The following is a 26,924-nucleotide window of genomic DNA, read 5'->3' on the forward strand; positions in this document are numbered from 1 at the left end:
GGTCTACTTTGGCTTGATGCTAGGGATTGCTTCTATGGTACCTGAGGAATCAGAAAAAAAAACTAAACCAGGAAAAAAAAAAACAGCTCTGGCCTTTCAACTTGTAATTACCTGTCTAGAAAGATGCTAATTTGACCTTTGTGCATGCCCCCTAGCATAGTTAGCCTAATATGTATTCTGTGTTAATACAACTCAAAACAACTTTTACTAATTTGGGTGAAATTGAAAAAGGAGTATGAAAGAAGAAAAGATAGAGCCTTGGAAGCAAATTCTTACAGTGCATTTCCTAAAGCAATTGTTACGTACTGGAACATAATGTGAAAAATGAATAATGGCAGATAATTAGTTATCCTAAGGAGGTGATAGAAACTGACAGAGTGGTCTATTAAAACATATTCATATGCTTGAACTGTACTCTATAGATGATTGTCTCTGGTGGTCTGATTCATAGAGGTGCAAATTCTCTATCCCAGACTCTGTTAAATCTGAATCTTAGGGGTTGAGACCTGATAATATATTTAAGACACAACAGGGTACTCTTAAGTTGGTTCAAGTGAGTACATCATTGTAAATTTCATGGAAAGAGATCTGAAGGGAGAGATGGGTTAGGGTTGACTTTCTGGGGTGATGACATCCTTGGGCTTCTTTATTTTTTGACTTCCATCTCTTAATGCACTGGTAGAAGTACATTCTTAGCAGCTAGGCTTTAGTTAGCTGATAAGGCCTTCCTGAGTAGCTGATTGTACCAATGAAAGCTATCTGATGCAAGCCACAACCATCAAATTGTCTCACCCATTTCTCTTGATGTATAGCAAGTCTCGTCCCTATCTTTTAATTTTACCACCTACTCTCTCCTTAGTTCTTAGGACATTTCTACGTGATAATCAATACTTAGAGTGCCTTTTGCTTATTCATTTTTGGCAGCACACAGACTGGCTGTTTTACATTTTTTCCTATAGACTCCCTGTCTTCAGCATTCTTCTTGTCTTTAGATATATTCTGGGTAAGGTCTCTGGCCTGGCACTGGCTCTTCAAAGTGTGACCATCTGTGATTTGTTCCCTACTTAGTTGAGGACTATACCTCTTGTCCCCATTGACCTGAACTGGGTCTCAGTTAACCCTGGGGGTTTTATCTTAGGATTTTGGTTAGGAATAGGCTTACCCTTCCTAAAATGACACTTCATTCTGATCTTTGCTTTCTTTCACTCCAGTTTCACACATTGCTCCCCTTTTCTTCTCCCCAAATGATTCCTGTTGGGTCTTGTAGAACAAGAGATATTTTGCTTGACACAATGTAAAGAAGAGCAAGGCAACTTAAGCCTATTGATCTGAGTGTCTAAAGACAAAAGAACTTGGTTAATTTGTCATGGAGAGATCAACAATCAAAGCATAGGCTCTGGTAATAGAGTGGTAAGGTGTCAAGGGCAACAAATGTCCTACCTAGGTAGGAAAGGTATGGCCAGTGCTTGAAATTGACCAGTAGAGATGATAATAGGGGCAGTGACTTATAAAAATAAGTGGATATTAAAGTAAGTAGCATGTAGTTAAAGTATACTAGGAGAAATCTCGAAAAGCTGTCAGTTTCTCTCTTAGTGTGTCTAGTGAATGGAGAAATCTTTCTTTGGCACACAGAACATAGAATTGCAATTTTAGGACTCTTAGCACATTGACTATCTCATGATAATGACCTAGAGGTGTCTACCATCAGCTTGTTACAGAAGTAGTTTACTCTTTCACTTGCCTTAGACCTACTCAAGAAACTTTGATACTTTTTCAGGTATTCTGGACACTCTTTCCTTGTACATATTATGTATTTTTTTCTCTACTGGATTCCTCATTTTCTTTGCCTGTCTTCCCTACACTGTACGTCTTTTTCTCATGTTTTATTAGTTCAGTTGTTTCTTTTTATTTCAATTCAACCTCATCATCACCATCTTCAGTTACCCTTCTAGAATATGCATTGAATATACTTCAAGATTATTTATTTGTAACTTATGGGTTTATGTCCTTGCTCTGAATTTAAAAAATCAGTGTAATTAAAATGATCTAAAAGTTCATGCCTGGCAAAATTCAGTTCAACTTAAAAAATGAAAGATGGGTTTAATTAATACCTATTTTCACTGTTCAGATTTAAGTATACATACTCAATTGGGGATTAAGTAACCTCTGCCCACTATATCTGCTTCTTGTACCTATTACTGCCATTTGCTTTATTATAGATGGTCCCCCAAACACCCATTGGCTCCAGTTGTTCAAGGGAGTAAAACTGCGCATAGAGAGGAAGTATTTTAAAAATAGTCTAAATCTGGAATAAGATCAAATGAACCACAGAATTACCTCATCAACAACTAATATTTTTTATAACCTCAATGGATTAAGAAGCCCAGATATTTAGATCAAAAAGGGTCTCAGAATAGTATATTGGCTTCCTTTAATTATTCCTCAGTGGTTTATCTATTCAAACCAATTTAGCTGAACAAATATTCATTAGACACCTATTAAGTGCTAGAAATTTTCATTGTTCTATTACTTTTAATTAGCACACAAGCTTCCCACTTAGTCTATACATTCCCTAGCTCCTTGTACTAAAGAAGTTTTTAAGCTGAAGATGTAGCTCATTGGTAAAGCACATGCCTTGCATATGTAAGTTCCTGGGTTTTATCCCTGGCACTTCTGATAAATGACAACAATAAAAACAAAAGCACCATCATTGTTGGGCAAAGCAAAGAATAAACAGAGACAGAATTAGAATGTGATTTACATGGGGACAGTGCTTCTCATATAGTAAGTCTAATTTCCTAACAAGATAAGGAAGGTTGAAAAAGATGAATGAGCTAAAAGGAAATGGTTTCAAAGTTAATAGTAACTACTATCTTTTTTGTATTGTGGGAAAATGTACATAGCTTAATTTAAACATTTTAATTATACAATTCAGTGACAGTACATTTATAGTGTTGTGTAAACATGACAAATATATATATAATTATATACTTGCAGAAGTTTTTTGCTATCTCAAGTCAAAATTCTGTGTCCTTTAAATGATAATTTACCAATCCCTCTCACCTAGCCCTGGTAACCACTAGTTTATATTTTTATCATGATTGCTTCCAATAATTCCTCTTGGCATTGCTAGAACACAAGAAGTGATAATAAGCAAATATTCTACCACTGGTACACTGGTTTCAGAATTTGGCCTCATTTAAGTTATTATTATTGGGGAGGAGAATCACACTCAGTGGTGCTCAGTGCTTATTTCTGACTCTACATTAAGAATCACTCATGGTTGGCTCAAAGGATCCTTAGGGTTCTGGTAATTGTACCCAAGTCTGCTGTTTGCAAGGCAAGCACTCTACCTGCTATGTTATCACTCTGACCTATATTTACTTTTAAGAAATTTGTTCCTTTATTGGAAAATTAAATTTTTCTCATTATTTCAAACAATGTTTTAGCTTGATTTTGAAATGCAAGGAAAATAGTTAAGTTCATGTATAGGAAATGATTAGTTATTTGTAGAACATGTGAGAACCTTTCTTATGGAAATTATGAAGACAAATATTAGTTCTGTAAAGAAATGTTGAGGGATGAGGGGCCTCTTCATCCTGGGAAAGAATCTCAAACCTTAGGTCAGATGGCAAAACAAAACAAAAGAAAACAAAAAACAAACAAAAAACAACCTTTAAGCTTCCAACACAAAGATGTTGGCTGGCATGCATCCTCTGTTATCAATATGTTATATTCATATGCTAGCCAATATATTTTGGTGTGGTGTTTATACTGTATCTAGCAGGGGATGTCAGAAGGGACTCAGAACTTCCCTGAGTGATACTGACTTCCCCCTACAGTCTGGATTCTTATCAATAATTTAAGTGATTTGGGATATGAAATTTAAAGTTTTGCATCTTAAACCTTTGGTTATGCCACCTTTCCCCAACAGTTTTTGTCTTACCCTTAAAAAATATTTATTATTTGGGTAGGAGGGTTAGTCTACACTGGGTGTTGTTCATTAGACTATATATATAGTACTGGGAATTTGAACCAGGGTAAATGTCAGCCACTTCTGAAGCAAATGTCTCTCTCCCTATACTATCTTTCTAGCCCTTTACTGTTTTATTTTAATTCATTGTTTTATTAAAGTACCGAGATTTAGTTATTCAGAGTTGAGTTCAGATATACAATGTTCCAGCACTGATGCCACTACCAGTGTCAACTTCGCTTCACTAATATCCCAAGGTTCCTTCCCATACTCTTTTTATTTATTTATTTTTATTTAGGGGGGGTCATAGCTGGTGGTGCTTAGGAGTTACTCCTGGCTCTACACTCAGAAGATACTCCTGGTAGATGTGGGGACCATATGGGATGCTGGGAATCAAACCGACAGAAAACTCGGTTTGATTCTGAAGTCCATCTGGGGTTTGCCACGTGCAAGGCAAACACCCTACCACTGTGCTATAGCTCTACCTCCTCCCATACTCCTTTTAAACTTTAAAAAACTTTAAAATATTTTTATTGTAACAATGTGATTTCTCAAGTTGTTCATAATATAGTTGTTTCAGGTACAAAACTTTCAAACACTAATATCACCACCAGTGTGGTTTTCTCTTCACAATATCCCACCACCATAAACTGCCTCCATGTAGGCACAAATAAATTTATTTCATATTGTTTGCACAAAGGTAAATTAAATTATCAAAATTTAGATTAACAAGGGTCAATTTGAAATGATGTTATATCTCTCCATCATTTTAATAAAGTCAGTATCTAAGAATTTTTTTTTTGGTTTGTTTTTTTGTTTTTGGGCCCCACCCGGCGTTGCTCGGGGGTTACTCCTGGCTGTCTGCTCAGAAATAGCTCCTGGCAGGCACGGGGGACCATATGGGACACCAGGATTCGAACCAACCACCTTTGGTCCTGGATCGGCTGCTTGCAAGGCAAACTCCGCTGTGCTATTTCTCCGGGCCCAGTATCTAAGAATTTACTGCTGTTGTTTCTGCTAGTTTAGCTAGTTGTTACTGTCTAGGCTTACTGAGCTTAAAGATCTCTAAGTACCTCTCCTATAATATTTTCTGTGATACTATTAGACTGACACTACTTTTTAATATTTATTTATAGATCAGACACAAATTTGAAGTCTCAGAGATTGGCCACTTCCGTTGGAAGGTGTAAGGAGTGGTTGTTGAACTACTGTACTTAATGCAAAAAGGGGAATCTGTACTCCCTATTCTGAGAATGCTATAGATATCAACTTGATAGAGTTACCTGGGAAGTATCAGGAGTTATTATTTTCTTTTGGATCTTAGTGGAGAAGGTGGGCAGTTTTTTCTACTGGGATCATGGCGCTGTATGCTGGGAGTATGTGTGTGGATCAACTCAATCTAATCCTCTTCCTTAAAGAAAATCCCAGAGTTATAGCCCTATAGTTTGACCTCATCTGAGGTGCACATTATTTGATTTCTATTGTGGAACTGGGCCATTTTTGTTGAAGGTGTGGCACTGGGCTGATGTAGTTCACGCAGTAAAGGGAATCTTTTGCCCTTTGGCAGTATTCTTTCCTCAGTCATTATCTGTGTCCATTTCTGCATTTTTTTACCTTGGTTTTGTGGCTTCTTTTTTTTTTTTTTTCACAGCTTTGGAGAGTTAAAGAATTTTAGCTGCCAAGTTTGATTTGTTCATAACCTGTATGTATCCCTTTTTAAAATCCTTTTCTGGGCTTATTTGTTTTGAATTTTACAAAAAAGAATTTTGTCACTCTTAATCTTTTGTTCAATCTTTATTCAATAACTTCTAGTTATTCTCTAATTTTTTGGCTTATGCACACGTAAGTTGTATCTAGGTTTACTTTATTCTATTTAATGAACTTTAATGAGTATAACCTTCAGAGTTGGCATCTACTCATGAAAAGTTGCTTGACTGGGATAAGAAAGTCAATTCTCAATCTGAAAAAGGGACTGCAATAAAGGCAAAAAGTAATTTACTTGCTAATGTAACAAAGCCAGCATTGAAGCAATTAAATTAGAATATCATAGTTATTATAAAAAGAGGATATTTAGTAGGTAGAACAGAAAATGTCATGAGATTTTGGTTGACATGGATTTTTGTTGTTTTTTTTTTCAATGGTACTTACAGTAGAAAATAATTCTTTCTATTAAGAACTATGTGACATTTTCTTCCCATTTATGGTGAGAATGCGGGTTTTATCACACACACACACACACACACACACACACAATTAAAGCTCATTCAAGAAACAGAACTTCTCTGTAATCACATAGACTATCTCAAGCTCATTTGGGATCAAGTCAAAAGAAGAGTCAGCATATTTTACAGCTAGTAGGCATAAGAAAAGCCTTGCTATTCCATAGCTGAAGAGATGCTTTCTTAATTAAAGACATTAAGATGAGGGTGGTCAGTTAGCTCCCAAGATAGTGAGGGTTATGCTAGCAATATGGGTGGGTTTATCCACTAAGTAAAACAGAAAAGAGAGAGCTGCATGAGTGGGTCTATGAAGAGGATCTAGGAAGGATCAGAGAATGAAGCCAGGACACATGCCAACTAAGCATTGACTGATGGTTTACTCAGAAGATACCACTGCGAGGTGAAGTATACATGGGCCGAGCATCCTCTCTTTCCACAATTCTCTGAGTCTGATCCTCAGGAAACTTGAGCACAGTGATTATAACCTTTGCCACAGTCTTAGTCTCACGACCCATCAAATACTCATAAAGCACTTTTCGCAAATATTCAAACTCAGTAGATTCTCCTAAGAGTGAGCCACCAGAATGATATAAATTGCCACCTTTAGAGAATGTCTCTACATTTTCCTTACATATATTCTTTTGGTACTTCTTCAAATGGTCTTCTAAATTCTGAATCTTTTCTTGGAACTCTTGCTCTTTTAACTTGGAATCACTGACTAGTGTAGTCATCTGTGCAAGTTGTGCCTGGAGTTTCTTAATAGTTACCTCCATGCTATCTCTCTGGCCCTGGTTTGCCTCTTCTTGCTGGAGTCTTTGCTAATATTTCTTTTGCAGCTCCTCAAGTTGAGTCTGCAGGTCCATCACTTTTGCAGTCATTTCTTCTTCACGAGCATCAAGGATTCCTTCATATCTTTTAGCTGTTCTTTTCAGATCATCTTTTTCTGCGATTTTTTTAATGTAACTTATTTGTTTCTTCTTGATGGCTCTCCAAAAGCTCAGCCTCCACTGCCTGGGCTTTATCTATGGTTTATTTTATGGTCACCTCTAACTCCTGTTCCTTTTGTGCCAGCTGTGTATTAAACTTCCTCATTAGCTGTTTTAATGTAAAATTGTGCTTCAACTCAAGATCTTCCTGTTCCTGTAGCTCTATAAGCTTCTACTTCTTGGTGAAGGTCCAGAAGTTTATTTTCACTCTCTGCGAGGATTGCTTTTTTTCTGCAACTCTAACTCTTCTAGAGTCAGCAATTCTTGCTGTTCTTTTGCTTGGGTGATCTTCAAATACTCTGACTTTTTTCAAGAGCTGCTTTCATTTGCTCCTGAAGCTCCTTCACTTTTTTCTGAAAGCTAGTGATCAGTTTCTGTTCTTTGCTAGCCAGCTCCTCTTCAAGAAGCTTCTGTAGGTTTGCTATTCATTCTGAGAATTTTTGGTGCCATTCACAACCTCCTGTTTCATTTGACTTAATTCCTGTTGAAGACTGAGACGTTCTTCCTCACTTGCTTTTTCAATCATTTTGATTTGTTCATCCTTTCTTGCCTTCATTTTTCTCATGCTTCTTATGATTTTTGAGCTGTACTCAAGGCTTTTTCAAGTTTTTCAAAAGCAGCTCTTTCAGACTTTTACTTCTGTTGCCGTAACTCCTCTCCTTGAGTTGTCACCTGTTTGATGCGACTTCGAAGCTGAGCAATTTCTTCTTCTTTCATTTCTAGGGCTTCATGCATCTGGCGCTTTGTTTCTGCTATCACCATTCCCTTATCTTGTTCAAGCTGTTCTATTAAGTTCTTTGCATCATGCAACTGAGTGATAAATTTGGTCTTCTCAGCCATATGACGCTCCTTCATATTTTCGAGTTCTTGAAGTTGTTCATCTAGTTGTTCTTGAAGTGCTTCTTTTTCACTGATTAATAGTGTACACTGCTCCTTATGATTCTGGATTTTTTTCTTACACAGCTACAATAAATTCTCTTGGCACTTGACTCTTTGCTGAAGTGTTTCCAGTGTTTTAGCAGAAGCTTCATCTTCCACCACTGTTTGTTCTGTATCACTCTCGGGCCTCTCTTTAGGAGAGTCTTCAGCTTGAGGTTCCACCTAAGGGAGTAGTGTCTGTAAGTCCAAATTCATAGGGCCATTTCATAACCTTTGTTTCAGCAGAGCAACTTGGGTCTGGAGAACACTGATATACTGATCTTTTTCCTCAAATGATGCATCAAACTCCTCTTGGAGGTGTTTCTTTGCTTGCTGGTCTATTTGGCATTCCTCTCTTAATTCTGCAATTCTCCGAAGTGATTTATCCTGACTCTGACTTAATATATCATGTAACTTTTTCTTCTCTCTCTCCAAGTTTGATAAGCTGCAGCAAGTTCAGAATACTTTACGTTGTAGTTCTTCAACCTTCACTCTATTCTTCGCAACCACTGAATCAGATGTTCTCTGCTGATATTGTCCAAATTCCCCCAGTGAGTCTTCAGCGTGGCCTTCCAGATCAGAGGGTGGATCAAAGGCCATAGCATCAGAGTCAAGGTCAAATCGGTTCAGTGACTCTTTGGAAGACGTCCGTGCCAAAAGCTCTTGAGAAGGGGATCAGAATAGAGATTCCTTTATTGGACTTTGAAACAAAGACTCCATGGAAGGCACCAGGAGCTGGAGCTTCTGTGCGAAGGACTGAGTGTCACCTGACTGAAGAGTCTCTGGTTCATTTCCATGGTCACTGTCAAAAAACTTTGTGGACTGAACAGATGCATTCTTCATCAACTTGCTCTGTCAATGAAGATGTCCTGCTTCTATCTCTTGTTGGTGTTGAAGTATTGGAGGAAGTCTGAGGAGACGCCAGCTGCTGCTTCTCGCTGATCTTCTGCTTCAGTTTCTTGAACATGGCACGGCCTGGGGATCTGGGGGCGACCCAGCGACTACTTCACACTGGGGCTTCGTGAGCGTGTCGCCGCCACCACATCTCTCAAGTCTGGGTGCCCCTGGCTGGCTTCGGAACGCCCCATCCAGCCAAGGTGGCAGCAGCGGCAACCACGACAACTGCAACGGCAGCAGGTGAGCGGGGCCTGGTCCACCATTCTTATTAAATCATTGCTAGCAAAATATCTGTGTTATTTTCATTAAGGCTAGAGTTTAGATTTACCTATTTAAATTGTTAATTTCATGGATTACTACCGGCTCTATGCTCAAAAATTCCTCCTGTCTCAGGAGACCTTATGGGATGCCGGGGGATCGAACCTGTGTCAGTCCTGGGTCAGCTTTGTGCAAGGCAAACACCCTACTACTATGCTACCACTCTGGCCCCTATATGGAAATTATTGACTAGAAATTTCTGAAAGGAGCAGGAGAGATAGTACAGCAGTAGGGCATTTGCCTTGCACGCAACCGATCCAGAACGAATGGTGGTTCAAATACCAGCATCCCATATGGTCCTCTGAGCCTGCCAGGAGCGATTTCTGAGTGCAGAGCTAGGAGTAACCCCTGAGCGCTGTCAAGTGTGACCCACCCAAAAATCAAAAAATAAAATAAAATACAAACTTCTGAAAGATAAAATGTGTTTGGTTTTCAGAGAGTTAAGGTGTGGGGTCAGTTCCTCTTCAGAATGCCTTTTGTTCCAACTTTCTTCCTTTAGTGTGGTGCCACATGTGACAGAGACCAATTTTTTATACCTGTTGATCCTAGTATTTTAGCTGCTGTATACATTGTGCTTTCTCCAGATGCCTCTGTTGTGTTCTGAAATGAGCCTTCTGCCAAACCAAACATTGAAGTCCTATATTGTCATACCTTAGCTTAGAATGTGACTGTATTTGGATACTGCATCTTTAAAGAGGTCATTGAGGTCAAATGAGATTATTGGGTGGATCTTAATTCAATCTGACTGGTAGCCTCTTATGAAGGAATTAGAGCACAGACATGCACAGAAATGACTATATGAAAAAGACATGTATGGAAAAAAAAGGAAAAGACAGCCATCTAAAGCTGAGGAGATAAACCAAAACTGCTTACATAGATTTAGGACCCCAGAGTTATTTAAAAAACACATTTGTTGTTGTTGTTGTTGTTGTTGTTGTTATTAAAACCTTTCTGTCAGTGCTAGTTTGTTTTGGGCACTCTAGGAGGCAGATCTAGTCTCCATATCTTGACTGTGTTCTTTTTTTTTTTTTTTTTTTGGTTTTGTTTTTTGGGCCACACCCGTTTGACACTCAGGGGTTTCTCCTGGCTATGCGCTCAGAAAACGCCCCTGGCTTGGGGGGACCATATGGGATGCCGGGGGATCAAACCGCGGTCTGTCCTACCCTAGCGCTTGCAAGGCAGACACCTTACCTCTAGCGCCACCTTCCCGGCCCCTTAACTGTGTTCTTTACACACACAGAGGCACTGTTCTGATTGGCTTGGAGATAAAACTTGCTTTGTCTTCTTAGTCCATTTTAGTTTTACCTTTGTGGGCCTGCATTCCAAGGCTTATTTCACATGACAAGTCTTCTCTTATCTTGTATGCCCCCTCTCCTTCCACATATATTTAGCTGTATTTACCTTTGCTTCCATATTAATAAAAGAAAAATAAATCACAGAGGCTTTTGTTGTGACTTTACGGCTGAGGTCACCTCTCTTTTAGTCAAATAGTTTCCAAGTGTTGTGTATGTAAATATTTTAGGGGATTACTATGTTACTCACCCTAACCTGATTGGTGATTGTGCCCTACCCTAGGGTGTGACCTGGCCTTCTGCCCCCACCCTAGGGTAGGACCTGATTCTGCTTCCACCATTGGTTGGTATCTGATCCCACTATTGGGTGGTACTTGATTCTGGGGGATAAAAACAAGGGTCTGTGGAAGGCGAGGGGCTTTTTTGCTGGAACTGAGGCTGAGTCTTTGGACTTCAGTCTTGTCCACCGAATAAAGCTAATATTTCCATAAGCCTGACTGTCTGCGAGCTGTTTACCTGCCGTTTCACCTCGGAACCGTCGGCTAGACAAGGTGGCAGGTGCGTGCTCCGAGCTGGAAGAGAAAGGCCTCATCCTCCATCCTTCCATCAGTCAACCTCTTCAGGGACTGACTTGCAACACCAAGAAGTGCATTTTGTACTGCCAGAGTAATTGGGATGTGTGGGGGCCACATCTTTCCATGCTTAGGGAACTCTATCATACCTGAGATCAAAGTCAGGGTTCCTATGTACATATTGTATGCTTGAACTGTTTGAGCTATCTCCTTGACTCTCCTCCACTTTGGAATGTGCTCGTGGTTTTTTACTTAACCTCTTTCAAAACCCTGGTGCTCACTGACCCTCCACAGGGCTCACTTATCTTATTCTAGATGCTTTAATTTGTGTCATACCATCTCAGACATACACTCCCACCCCCTCTTTCTTTACAATCTACCCCATTAAAAAAATCTAAGGCAGCTTACACAAGCATGCAAAACGCAGTGTGGTAACATATTTAATGTAGGGAAGAAGACAAACACTGTTAGAAATATCAAGGGGGGGGCGGAGAGATAGCATGGAGGTAAGGCATTTGCCTTGCATGCAGAAGGATGGTGGTTCAAATTCCGGCATCTCATATGGTCCCCAGAGCCTGCCAGGGGCGATTTTTGAACATAGAGCCATAGAGTAGTGCTGCTGGGTGTGGCCCCCCCCCCCAAAAAAAAAAAAGAAATATCAAAGGGATCCAGGACTCATCAGATAATCAGAATGCAAGTAACTTTTGCTACAGATTTGGGCCACTTTTCAAAAAATTCACTTGAAATCGCAAACTTTACAGTTACACAATTCACACCGTATATAAAATGAAAATAAACTGATTGCTCAGGAGAACTAAAGCTGTTCCTGGCATTATCTTGAAGGAAATGCATTTCCACCTGTGTGTTCTGAAATGGCTTCATGTATGAATGACATCTGGATATCTTAACAGTGAGTAGTGATGAGGTTTTTTAAAACTCTCACAGAGTTACATGCATTGAGGATGAATTCAATAGAAATGGCTCTACAGATGCCAAACAGTGGGAGTCAAATACACAATTCTTTGAATTTAAAGATAGATTTCAAAGATCCTAGGGGAAGACAAGGATTACATAAGTATGCTTCAGGCAGAACATTAACTGTTTCTCTCTTTTCAGTTTTGATAAACACCTGGAAACAATGAGCAATAAATTCAGTTTTATGGTAATGACAAGAATCAACATGAGGGGCCGGGTAGGTGGCGCTGGAGGTAAGGTGTCTGCCTTGCAAGTGCTAGCCAAGGAAGGACCGCGGTTCGATCCCCCGGCGTCCCATATGGTCCCCCCAAGCCAGGGGCGATTTCTGAGCACATAGCCATGAGTAACCCCTGAGCGTCAAACGGGTGTGGCCCAAAAACCAAAAAAAAAAAAAAGAATCAACATGAAGAAACTTTTCTGAATTGGCAATGAAGTGTAGATAGCTTGCCCCATTGGTGATTAGAATGAAGATAAAAGATGCTATTTCTGACACAAACAATAGTACAAGTACAACTTGCCTTGCCTGTGGCTGACTCTGGTTTGATCTCTGGTACCTTCTCTTGTCCCTCAAGTCCCAACAGGAGGCAAAGCTAGGAGTAAGTTCTTAGCTTGATTTGGTGCGATCCAAAGAAACAAATTAAAACAAAATTGATTTCAGTTGTCAGTTTTCTGATGCCAAATTTTTCAGATACATCTGGATTTGAATGAGGTTTTTTTTTTTTTTGTTTGTTTTTACTTTTGGGCCACACCCGGCAGTGCTCAAGGGATTTAATTCTAGTTCTATACTCAGAAATTACTCCTGACAGGCTCATGGGACCATATGGGAAACCGGGGATCAAACCCAAGTCAGTTGTGTGCAAGGCAAACACCCTACCTGCTGTGCTATCACTCTGGCCCAAAGATGACTTTTTTTCTTATTGTCTTAAGAAATACCCTGTGCCAATGAGCATAAGTAATCCTGTTAAGAAAATACTAGGAGATTTACAAAATGTAGACTAAATATACTATAGAATTTGAGCTTGTGTTAAATGATTTGAGACAATGGTTAAGAAAACAGGAGTTTGTTCTGGACTGGGTGCTATTAGGAATTTGGGATAATTCTATGATTGAATATCTTAATTTTTACCCTGAATATAAGAAAATGGACATTACCTAAAACTGTAATTGGTGAGAAGTTTCAGCCTTTTCTCACAAGGAAAAGATTGTTTGGATAGTTTTCATATCTTGTTTTTGTCTGTCTTCTGACATGAGTATGAAGTGGATGTATTTTTGTCTTATTTCTCTCTGAAATAGAGTGACTTTAATTTTGCCTTGTAGCAGCATCAGGCTGTATTTGCCAGTACCTGGTTTTATCTAGCTATTTTTGTTCCTCTTACACTGTCTGGACTGAGGAGCACAGATGGCACACTGGATGAGGGAGGAAAGAGAATAGTCCAAAAGTAACAGCATTTCTCTCCAAAGCTTTGGGCTAAATACTGATTTATGTTATTTAGTTTTGCGGGGTTCTGCAAGCCCCCCAGGGGGGGGCCCCCGGCCAGCAGGAATCAGTCGGGAGGCTCACGGACGACCACATCTTTATTTAGCAGGGCTAGAAGCACAACCACACCTGTAAAAAATCTGTGAGAGGTTAGTAATAATGACCTTAGGCGATTAAACCGGTCTAAGGTAATCTTTATTGGGGTTCAGCATCTTATATAGAGGAGGAGAAATGGGCGGTAAAAAGACGGTGTCAATCATACATTTTGGCGCGAAAGCCATGAGACAAAGGCAGTAAATCATCTTCCAGAGGGGAGGGAGAAGGAGTGACAATTTTACAATCATTCCCAAGTCAGCAGCTTTCAAAGGATTGCCCTATGACCCTAAAGTGGGGTCTGCAGCTCACAATCCGGAACTATCAGCAGTTTGTGATGGGCAAGTTTTGTTGCATAGTCATTAACTCCGTAATGAAGTTAAAGGGAGTAGCCTAAATCTGGGAATGGTATCGGGGTGTTTACTTTCTCTCTGGCTTCAAAGAAAATATCCTTCAGCTGCAAAATACCTTTCCTGTTAGCTCAAGGACGCACGGCAGAACCTGCACGTAGGCAGCTTTTAGATGAAAAAAGCTGCATAAAGACAGAAGACAGAAAAATTGATCTCTGACAGGACACTGTCTCCAACATAGTTTTTCTTATTATATTTTTATTTTAATTAAGCTATAGTTAATTTTCAAAATACCCTCTTAGAAAATGGGTTCTGGTTTGCTTGCTTACTTTTTTTTTTTTTTTTTGTAGTGCCCGAGATTAAACTTAGGGTCTCACATATGCAAGGTGAATGAATTACTATTGAGCACTGCACTTCCAGAGTAAGGGGTAGGGGGTTTGAGATACACATGGTGGTGCTCTGGGGTGTTCTTATAAGGGTGGTGCTCTTATGATTCAGCACTCAAAAATATTAAGAATTCTGGCAATGCTTGAGGGACCATATGGCACGCTGCCCCATCATATGCATGCAAAGGAAGTGTCCTACTCGCTGTACTATCTTTCTGTACCCATCCCCCAAATAAGAGTTTTAAAGTCTAAATGTGGTTTAGAATCATCCGAGGAGCCTTAATCCAGCAATTCTTACTAAAAGTAAGCCATTTTCCTAGGATATTTTTTTTCTTAATGCACTGATAATACAACATTTTTTTTTGCCAGTTCTCTGATGCCAAAATGTGTAGCAATGGCTGCCATTTCTCTTGTCGCTGAAGTTATATATCTTCTTGAGCTCATTTAGAGCTCAAAGCTTCACAGATTGTCCTTTCCATATTCTTAGAAAAAATTTCCCTTTCCTTCACTGTAGTTCTGGTTCTCTGTACCTGTGTTTTGTTAGTCCATTCAGCCATAGAGAATATTTTAATTCCTTTTTTTTAAGTGATCATAAAGTACAGTGATATTGAATACACAAATTATTTACATTATTCTGGGAAAGCGAAGAAGGAAATTTAACATTGCTTTTTTTTTTCTTCTTCAGAACAGCAAATTTTTCTTTTAATTATAGTAGAAAAATAACACACAGGACACATCTATATTGAATTCACTGTCTCCCTGACAGAATATTCCATTTAGGACTCAGCATTGTTGACTCAAAGCAGAGTATCAAAAATATGTTGAACTACAGACATAGAATCGACACAGTTCTTCACAACAGCTACAGGAAACAAACCCCATCCAGGACATCCTTAATACCGCTGGGCCACCAACAAGTGCCAGCTCTAATATGATATCCTGACAACAAAGAAAATGGGAACAACTTGACCTAAGAACAGGGTATCTTACCTCACCAGCTAATGATAAGACAAAATCAGAAGGCTTGTCACCCTTTGGTCAGTCCAAAAGCCAAGACCACGATTTACAAATGACTGGCTGCTAGAACCATGACTGGACTGAATACATCTTGAGACCAATAAAAAACTCCTAGTCCTGGGTTTGAAATATGACCCGCACAACAACCATGATCCCCAGTTCCAAAGGTCCGGCAGAGACAATTGCAACGGAATGGGGCTTCTAGAAACACAATGAAAGGCGCTATCCTAAATTTCATCCCAGGATCAGTGCAAAGACCAAGACCACCAATCACAGAAGATGAATTAAAATGACACTAAGGGAACAGAACTTCTAGAACCACAAAGAAAGACTTCATCATTAGCCCCACTCCTGAACCTGTGCAGATACTGAGATCTCTAGACACAGAGGTCTTATCTCATCACCCAGGACGGAGCACGAAAGCACCACCGGTAGAGTAAATGAACCTGAACGGAGTCTATAGTTAATCCCATGACAATATAACCCAAGGGTGGAGAAACCCCATAACGCTTAGGCCAAGTGAATCCCTTTTCGAATGACCCCAATATTTACTGTGCCAGTGCAGGAGGGAAAGAAAAAAAAAGGCAAAAAGCACAAAATATTTTTTATCATTTATCTATTATTTTTATTCTTCATTTATTATTATTATTATTATTATTATTATTAACCTATCTACTTTTTGTCGATTTCTTTGTTTTGGTGTGATTATTAAAGCTGTTGTCCCCATTTATATTTATACTGTTTTTTTATATTTATACTGTTTTTTTTTTCTTCTTTTCTTTTCTTTCTTTAGATGCTCTGCCATGTTTTTTAACTCAAGACCATGGCTTTTTTTTTTGTGGTGCCTATTGTTATCACTGGAGTGCTCTCTGGATATTTGACAATTCTTTTTGTACTGTGGGGATGTTTCACCTTATTTTTCTCCATCATCTCTCAAACAGATGATGAGAGCCTCTAGAAGGATTCCGCCCATTTTCAGCATATTAGACTTTTACCCCAGTTTACTACTTTTCTCTTCTTCAAATAAAACAACATAACTTGAACTATGTAGTCCTTCCTCCCAGTTAGAAGGGGAAATAAGGGAGGCACCAAGACCAAGACTTCTAAGTAGTAAGCTAGGTACAGAGGGGACCACATATTCTCACAGCTCCTAGGGTGAGGGAGGAGGATATGGGAGGTAGGACGAACACGGAGGGGTAGGGAGGACAAATCGTTGATGGAAACCCCCCTGATCTTATGTAAATATGTACCCATAATATTATTGTCAACAATATGCAAACCACTATGATCAAAATAAAAATTATATTTAAAAAAAGAAAAAACTATGTTGAACTATAAATTGGTTTAAGAAAAATACTTGACTATTTAAAATATATTTTTCTTAAAGTAGGTAATATAAAATTAAACAAAATTAAAACTGTATAAAAGCATAAAAATAAAATTAATTTTTTCTTCCTTTGTCTTTATATTCCAGTAACTTTCCCAAGTAAAATTCTGATGTTATAAGTTGCTAAAAATTCTTGTAGAGCAGGAAGAATTCAATGAACTTTTTCTATTGAGGGAAAAACAGGAAATATTTTGCTTATTGTGATTTATTAGTTTCTATCACAATTATTCAATTCTGCCATTTTAATCACAAAGCAGTATTTGACAGAACATAAATTATTTGTGTCCCAACAAATCTTCATTTATGGTGAATGAACTTTGACTTGTGTGCCATTTCTATGACTACATTATTTTTTATTAAAGAGAATAATAAAGAATTATGTTATTCATTTTTAATCCCTGAAAAATCTGAATGTTATTCATAACACGTAACAGATGGTGAGCTGGAACTGGCCATAGAGCTGGAGTTGGCCAAATGCCAAATTAAAGTTTGAAGACTCTTGATGTAAGGCATCCCTTACATATTCTATTTCGTATAGTTTCATTTTTTTTCATTTTTACAAATAGGATCCATGCTATGCATAATGTTTTAATTAATTAATTTTCATTAACTTTTCCTGGTGGTCATTCTAAAGGATTCACAGGTTTAATTCTTACTACAAATTAATCACATGATATTTAAACATGTACTGTGATATACTGAAAAAAATTGATGGGTTTCTGATCATGCCTTGTCATTTGTATACCTTTATTAGTCTATTTATAGAGTACATTTTTAAAGAAATATAATAACTAACAACTCAGCATAAATACAATAAAAATTATATTGCATGACTGAGTTCTTACGGGATTCACATGTAAATGAGAATCCCACAGGATTAGTCTTAAATTAATAGATTTTGGTGTGTCCAAAAAACCAACATACAGAAGAGAAGGGGAAGGAGTACTCAGCAGAATTCCCTCAAAGGACTCTGAAATCTCTAACTCCTTCTGGGTACAGATCAGAGGTTCTTCACTGATCTGTTGGGGCTGGCTGCTGCTGGATACTGCTTGTGAGGAGACAGTAATGAAATTAAGATAGGATATAAAAGAAAGAAATTCTTTTTTAGGGACAGGGTTTAGGGTGAGAGAGTGCACTCCTGGCAGTGCTCAGAAATTACACTTGGATCTGTGCTCGGAGATCACTTTATGCAGGGCTCAGGGATCATAAAAATGCTGGAGATTGAATCCTGGTTGGCTGTAAGCAAGGCAAGTGCCCTAAAACCCTACTATCTCTCCTGCCCTAAAGGGAAGAAAAAAAAATTCTTTTTTTTTTTTTTTTTGGTTTATGGGTCACACCCAGCAGCGCTCCGGGGTCACTCCTGGCTCTACACTCAGAATCGCTCCTGGCAGGCTCCAGGGATCATATGGGATGCTGGGATTCGAACCACCGTCCTTTTGCATGCAAGGCAAACGCTCTACCTCCATGCTATCTCTCCAGCCCCAGGAAGAAAAATTTTAATATATATATATTATATATATATTATAATTTTTTAAATTACTTGAAACACTGTGTTTACAAGGTTGTTCATAATACAGTTGGGTTTTATTTTCACAGTTACAAAGTTGTTTGTGATTGAGTTTTCTTTCTTTTTTCCCACTGTCCTGACTGAGTTACAATTATTCAAAGTACAACCCCCCCCCCACCAGCAAGCATTTCTGGTCACCAAGGTCCCCAGTTTCCTTCCCACCCTCCTTACTGCTTATTTCTGAGGCAGACATTTCTACTTTCTCTCTCTCTCTCTCTCTCTCTCTCTCTCTCTCTCTCTCTCTCTCTCTCTCTCTCTCTCTCTCTCTCAAGAAAGGAATTTTAGCCACTCATTTATCAGGCATTTGGGTTGCATCCAGATTCTGGCTATTATAAATAGCACTGAAATAAATATAGGCATGGAGAAGATATTTTTACATTGTGTTTTGTGTACCTAGAGTATATCCCTAGGATCATATGTGAACTCAATATTCAGTTTGTTTGAGGAATATCCATATTGTTTCCCAGAAAGGCTGGACTAGATGGTATTCCCACCAGCAGTGAATAACAGTTTCTTTCTCCCCACTGATGGTTCTTGTCCTTTGTTATGTGAACCAGTCTCTGTGGCATGAGATAGTACCTTGTTGTTCTTTTGATTTGCATCTCCCTGATTATTAGTGATGTGGAGCATTTTTTTCATGTGCCCTTTTGCCATTTGTATTTCTTCTTTGAGGGAGTGTCTGTTTATTTTTTTCTCCCCATTTTATGATGGGGTTAGATGTATTTTTCTTGTTAAGTTCTGTCAGTACCTTGTATATCTTAGATATTAGTTCCTTATCTGATGGGTATTAGGTGAATAGTTTCTTCCATTCTGCGGGTAGCCTTTGTGTCCTAGTCACTGTTTCCTTTGAGGTGCAGTAGCTTATTTGTTTATCTCTGCTTCCACTTGTTTGAACAATGATGTGTCCTCCTTGAAAATGCTGTTAGGCTCAATGTCATGGAGTGTTTTGTATATGTTGTCTTCTATATACCTTATGGTTTTGGTCTGATATAAAGGTCTTTAATCATTTTAATTTGACCTTTGTGCATGCTGTTAGATAGAGGTCTGAATTTACTTTGCTGTATGTGGATGATCAGTTGTCCCAACATCACTTGTTGAAGAGGCTTTCCTTTCTCCTTTTTGCATTTCTTGCCCCTTTAACAAAGTTTAGTTGATTGTGTATCTGGGGGACAATCTCTGAATACATAAGTCTATTCTATTGATCTGCTTTATTTATTTTTTATTAATTTTATTGGAGTATTTTATAGTAATTAAATTAATCATTTTAAAGTTATAGAGATACTCCAATCTATCCATCAGTTTTCAAGGAAACATCTCCATTATCACATAGTGCAATCTCCATACATCAGTTATATACCTTTGAGCAATGATATGCCAGAGAAAAATGGTCACAGAATTCTAGAAAAATTTTCTCAGTAATAAAAAGAAATGTATTAAAGAATATCCCCCATTGTTGTCTTATGTAGCGACTTATCTACTCTTAAAGAGTTAGTTTTTTAAATATACTATGAATTTTATAGTGATACAATAGAAATGTGGGAAGAATTTGAGCCTTAAGAAAGTATTTAACCTAATCTGGAAGCAAAACTTCTGGATTTTTGTATTAAGTGACATTCTTTATAATAAAGTTGTCAATTTTTTTGTTACTTATATCTAATAGTATGCCACATTTATAATGACTGTGCATATGAATGATGAAAATTAAAATTTCTACTGGTTAGGAATTGGAGATTAATGAAAAAAGTCAAGATGTACTTGTATTATTCTTTATCATAGTATGAAAACTTTTTAGCAGGCAAAGAGTCTAGCACTGATTTTAAAAAGGCATACTCTGAAAATTTCATGAATCATATAAAGATCTAAGAATTGTTTTAAAAATAATTTTTGGGATAAATAAGGCACAATATTTTTACTTTTCAATGGGATAACATTATGTACCATAGTTTCTTTATCCAATCACCTCTTCTAGGCACTTGAGTTGTTTCCAGACTTTGGCTTTTGTGAATGGTGATACACAATGGAATACTACTTGTGATAATAAAAGATTAAGTTATGAAATCTGCTGATACATGGATAGATCTGGGAAGTATCATGCTAAGTGAAGTTAGTCAATGGTCAAGGGAAAGTCATATAATTATCTCTCTCATATGAGGAATATAAATAATAGGGAAATAACAAATGCCCAAAGGTGCTAGAAATGAAGAATATGAAAAATGGTCTTTTTTAATATAAATTCTTTATTTAAGCACAATGATTACAAACATAATTATAGTTGGGTTTTAGTCATAAACAGAACCCCCCCTTTACCAGTGCAAAATTCCCACCACCAATGCCCCCTCCCCTCCGTCCCATTCCCTGCCTGTATTCGAGACAGGCATTTTTAAGTGTAAGTAAACTTTTACAAAATTATAAAATTATTCTAAGAAAAATTTGAAATGAAATCAAGAAACAGAACAGAATACAATGATGAATAGTCTCATTTTGGGGAATGCAACCCAATAAATATTTCTAATAAAATATATTTTTAAAGGGCTAACAGATGTTTAATAAAACTTTTCTTGGGGCCAGAGAGAAAACATGGAGGTAAGGTGTTTGCCTTGCCTGCAGAAGGTTGGTGGTTCGAATCCTGGCATCCCATATGGTCCCCCGAGCCTGCCAGGAGCGATTTTTGATCATAGATCTAGGAGTAACCTCTGAGCGCTGCCAGGTGTGACCCAAAAAACAAAAAACAAAACCAAAAACACACAAAAAATAAGCTTTACTTCTCTTCTTTTTTTATTTTTTGTATAAGAGTTAAAGAAGTACAATAAAAATGGTGTTATAGTGGCAATTATTGTTTGCATAGGCACAGCAAAATATGGAGACATGGAAAGGAAAAGCCTTGGCCTAAATACAAGGAGACCTTACCCCTGAAGTTTTCTGGCATAAGACCAATTCTAGGCTCCAGGCATATAAGGTTGTCCAACCCAAGTCATTGTCTGTAGTGTCAATAAACTTTTTCCCCTGTACAGTTACTGTTGTTGATATCATATTTCTGTAGTTAAAGATCCTGGAATCTGTGCATATCCTACATCAAAGTCAGGATAATGTGGAGTGTCCTCTAGTTTTACCTCACAATTAGAGAGCAATGTGGAGAGCCCTACCCTGAAAGCAGGTAGTTGTTGTTGTTAAGTCTTCTGGGTGTTAAGGGAGCTCTCTTTGGAGTAGATCTATGCCAGGGCAGCAGTAGGTCTTCCCTAGTAGAGGATTGCTCCCAGGTGATGTTATAGACAACCGTGGTTGTTTCATAGATGGCATCCCTGGTTCAGGGGTGAATGGACAATGCCCATTCTTTTGAGGTCTGAGCCAAGTCATTATGACAAAGTTCAGGGCGTAAGGTTCCACTGCATTACAAGATTTGTGTGTTCATATCTCTATTAGATAAGAACTTATTTGCATGTTTAGTATTTTCCGATTTTAACGTGCCTATGCAAAAGAGGAACAATGCCTCATGGCATTATTGATGCATATGGGGGCTGCTGGAACAAGTCCAACAATCCCTGTAACTTAGTTCTAATATGAGTTCTAAATCTAAGGACTATTCTACCAGAATTCCTTATTGAACAGATCACAAAGAGAACAGACAAAACAGTGGGAAAAATCGTCACTGTATTAGAGAATATTCAGTAAGAGTTATAGTTATAAGGGCATACATAAAATATATTCAAAAGATATATGCGTGTCCCTTTTATGTCTTTTGAAATAGTTGGGGTGTATTAAATCCGGTGCATCACTTTGGTCTGTGATTTGGCCTGTGCAGTCTGATAACCGGCTGGCGATAGTCCCATATCAGGGAAAATCCTTGAGCCGTGACTTCTCTAAAACTGAATCTCTTAGCAAGCAAAGGTCCACAATATCAGAAGAAGAAGGAAAGGTGGCCTCTCAGAGTAGATCTGGGATCTTCTCAGGCTGAGAGTCTATCTTATCACTTATGGTGCGGTTTGGCAGCTGGCTTTCTGTGGGAATAATAATCTGCTTCTTGAGGAGCCAAGAACTGAAGGTAAAAAGGGTTAAATGTGGGGTTATGATGGTTGGGGGTGAGGGAGTGAAGGACTAGACATGAGCTTGTAGGGCGATGAGCACGGGCAGAATACAAGATGGACATTATGCTTATGCAAAACATACATTAATCATAGGAAATCCTATTGATTTATATTATACGCCCCCGTGCGGTTTTGAAATGGAGACCGTTGAGAAAACCTGTTGCTGGTGACTTCCCCTGCCCAACCCTCTTGTGCTGGGTGGGAGTAGGCCTGGAGTCCCCTATAGAGTCCTCCCTGGCACCTACCTTTCTGGCTGCATGGACCAGCACCCAGGCATGTCCCTGGAGTCTGGAGGAAGAAGAGTGGAGCTGGCTGGGAGCCTCCCTGGCCTTCCAACACTCCCCCAAGCTAGGAGAAGATATTTGATCTGGGGTCTCCTCACACCCCATGCCGGCAAAAGCTAGCCTCCAGAACAGAAAAGCGAGAACTGGTCTTTAGAAAGAACCTTGGAACTGGGGAGAGAACACAGAAAGGAATATTATGACAATATTCTACCATGGAGGAGGATGGGGTGCTGAAAGGGAAAGAAAGGGATATATATATATACATATATATATATATGTATGTATGTATGTATATATATATAATACCCTATCAATAACAGCATTATATATATTATATATATTACCCTATCAGTCACATTATTGCAAACCAAAGTTCATAATAGGAAAAAAATGTAGAGACAGGACTGGTGGCTTGAGGAAATAGGTAGAGGAAAGTAGACACTGGTGAAGGGATTAATGTTGAATCATTGTAGGCCTGAAAATAACTCAGAATTATTTTGTAACTTTGTAATTCATGGTGATTAAGTTAAAATAATAAAATGAAATATTGATTTATAATCAATTCTATAAATTTCTAAACTGATTTTTAAAAAATAGGGGACTATAGCAGCCTGGGGGGTAAAGGAGGGGAGATATGCGATGCATGCTGGGAACAGAGGTGGAGGGAGGCAACATTGTTAGTGGGAATGCCCCTGATTTAATGTCACTATGTACCTAAAATACTACTGTGAAAGATTTGTAATCCACTTTAGTCAAAATAAAAATTATTAATAAAAAATAGGGGACTAAAAAATAGGGGACACAACCAACAGTGAAGAGGCATTGGTGAATATATATTATATGTGGGTGCTTGGCTCCAGTGATACTTTTAGATCCTCACAGTCACACCACCCCACTTTTATAATGCACAATTTCTGGGATCAAACTCAGATCCTTAACCACTTTAGTTAACTCCTTGGTTCCTAGCTCTACTTTTTTTTTTTTTTAAAGATTTCAGGCAAAGAAAAAAACAAAAAAAAACCCTGTTCTACATTATATGTTAAAATAAGATCAAGATAACTGGCATTAATTATAGAATGAATAAAATATAGGCAAAACATTTATAGCTGTGTCAGTATCTTTAAAATTAAGAAATATCAATTCTATATTAACTTGGTGTCCCAACCAAAGTAGGAAAGGGGTACTGAGTCAAGCTTGCTACAAGTTTAGGCCTTTACATGATTATTTATAGTATCATGGGAGCAAATTATAAGATTAACTGAGGATAAACTATTATTAGATATGTCAATATTTGTTAATTGTTGGATAACACATAAATTTCATCTCTGTCTCAACCTAGTATCTATCTCTTTTAAGATCAAACACTCATATATACACACACATATGGTTTGAACAACAGTAACAATAATTGGCTGTAATGCTTTCATTTAAAGGCATTTATGAACTCAATTTTTATTCATGCTATTTATCCTCAGGATTTTAATAATAGGTGTCCAAAATTCTGTTAATGTTTATGTTCAACAGACCCTTTACCTATAGAAAGCACCTTACAGCTCTAAGATCAGAATTCAAAAGACCCATACATAAAGTTGTCATATATAAACAGAACAACTGTATGATTGATTTGTAAGAATGATATGTGAGGGGCCGGCAAGGTGGCACTAGGTGCAAGTGCTAGCCAAGGAAGGACCATGGTTCAATCCCCCAGCATCCCATATGATCCCCCCAAGCCAGGGGCAATTCCTGAGTGCTTAGCCAGGAGTAACCCCTGAGCATCAAATGGGTGTGGCTGGAAAAACCAAAAAAAAAAAAAAAGATATGTGAACACCTTGTTACAGAAGTTTTACCAGTTGTAACAATGGAAACTTTCCAATAAGTGATTATAAATTTCTTAGTCATAAACTGCATGGCTTTTGTGTGATCTTTAACTTCTTTTGCTTCAATATTCTGTTGTCTCTTCTCCCTTCTCTCATAAACTCACCTCCCTCATAAGCCCCTTCTAATATGTTTGAGAGTGCTGAAATTCTACCTTGGAAGAATACAAAGTGGTCTTTAGGTTTTATGCATATAGAAACCTATATTTTAAAGTCATCAATACTCTAAGCTTCCATAGAAGGCTTGGTCCTCTTGAGTCCATTCTTTTGAGTCTAGCGTACTTCAAGTATATCACTAAAGTTGGTCTAGGCAGAAGAAACCTGGTGTAATAGAAGATAAATGGCATTTAGTCATAAAGATCTACATTCAGTGATTAGATGACTTAAATAATATAATAAAATTAGCCAATATAAGAGAAACTTCATTTTTGTATGGGAAGAACCTCTCAAGTGGTGCTTACGGACACAGAGCTTCTTTCAGTGGCACTTGACCACACAGATTAGATGGTTGAATATTAGGCAGGGCCTGAGCAGTGAGAGACTAAAAACACAGTGTTGGAATTGGTGACTACTAGAGGTTCCTTGATGATGTGCAAGGTCCTTCAGAACCTTACTTAGGGATGCTCTAGGTGCTCCTGGGGACACATCCATGGATGCTCAGAAAGCAATTAGGTGCCAGGAATTGAGTGAGTGTATGGTATGTACCTAACCCATATACTGTCTCCCAGTCTCAAGAAATCTCATTGAAAAACTATATTTTAAAAGGCACATTACAATCAATTGTGAATTTTGTGTAGGATCATAAAAGTCCTAGGATAGTCAAATATATATTGAAAAACTAGAAACTGGGAAGTAGGGCCAGAGTGGTACCACAGTGATACCACAGGGAGTTTGCCTTGCATGCTGCTGACCCAGGACAAACGCAGGTTTGATCCTCGACATCTCATATGGTCCTCCAAACCTGCCAGGAGTGATTTCTGAGCACAGAGCCAGGAGTAACCCCTGAACACTACTGGGTGTGGCTCAAAAAAAAAGAAAGAAAAAATGGAAAGCATCTCATTAACATAACTTGAAGCTCTACTATATAGCATAGTGATAAAAACAGCATAGTATTAGAACAAAGACTTTCAGACCAATAGATAACAATTAAATTTCCAGTGATAAACCCTCAAGTATATGGTCAATTAATCTTTGACAAAGAAGCCAAGAATTTGAAATGGAATAAAGCTAGTCTCTTCAAAAAATGATGTTGAAACAATTGGATAACCATGTGTAAGAAATTAAAGACCCACCCATCTCTCACACCACACACAACAGTCATTTCTAAGTGAATCAAAGAGCTTGAGATTGGACCCAATTCCATAAAGGTCATTGAGAAAAACATAGGCAGAACAATCTAAGACTTAGATCTCAAAGATGTCTTTGATGATAAGATGCCAATGGCAAGGACTACAGAATCAAATCTCAATACATGGAATTACATCAAATTAAAATGGCAAAAACAACCCCACAAGCTTAAGTTAAAAGACAGCTAACTGGGAGAAAATTTTTCACTCAACACATCAGGTAAAGGGGTGCTATCAATAAAATATAATGTACTCACAAAGATTAACTCCACAAAGCCTAAAAGTCCTATTAGAAATGGGGAGAGGAAATGAGCAAACACCACTCTGAGGAAGACCAACAGATGGCCAGCAGGCACATGCAAAAAATTCTCATCATCACTTATCATAAAGGAATTCTAAATCAATTAGATAATATGATATCATCTTACACCAGGGAAGATGTCAAACATACAAAAATACTGGGAACAATTTGTGTTGGCTACATGGTGAGAAAGAAAAACTTATCCATTGCCGATGGGAATGCTGCAACTCTTATGAAAGGTTCTCAGTAAATTAAAACTTGAGCTGCCATATGACTCAGAAATCATACTTGGATATCTATTTCCAGGATGGAAAAACATCATCCAGAAGGATGTATGCACACACTATTCATCTCAGCATTCTGTAAAATAGCTAAGAATTGGAATCAGTCTAGTTGTTCAAAACAGAGGATTGGATCATGAAGATATGGTATGCATTACAATGGAATACTACATAGCTGTCAGGAATGATGCTATCATGCAGTTTGATGCAACATGGATGAAGATATTATGTTTAATGGAGTAAGCCAGAAGAATAAGTACATAATATCACATATAGGTGGTATTTAGAATAACTGCATGAAGAAATGCAATAGGAGTTGTCTCGAATAC

At 38.1% G+C, this 26,924-nt stretch overlaps 1 pseudogene; it reads right to left on the bottom strand.

Moving 5' to 3' along the window:
- Positions 1–7,315: 7,315 nt before the first annotated feature.
- LOC126007904 (golgin subfamily A member 4-like) lies at positions 7,316–9,063 on the bottom strand (annotated as a pseudogene).
- Between the last annotated feature and the right edge of the window lie 17,861 nt (positions 9,064–26,924).

This window comes from Suncus etruscus, chromosome 1 (genome assembly GCF_024139225.1).
Source record: "Suncus etruscus isolate mSunEtr1 chromosome 1, mSunEtr1.pri.cur, whole genome shotgun sequence".
In the NCBI taxonomy this organism is placed as follows: Eukaryota; Metazoa; Chordata; class Mammalia; order Eulipotyphla; family Soricidae; genus Suncus; species Suncus etruscus.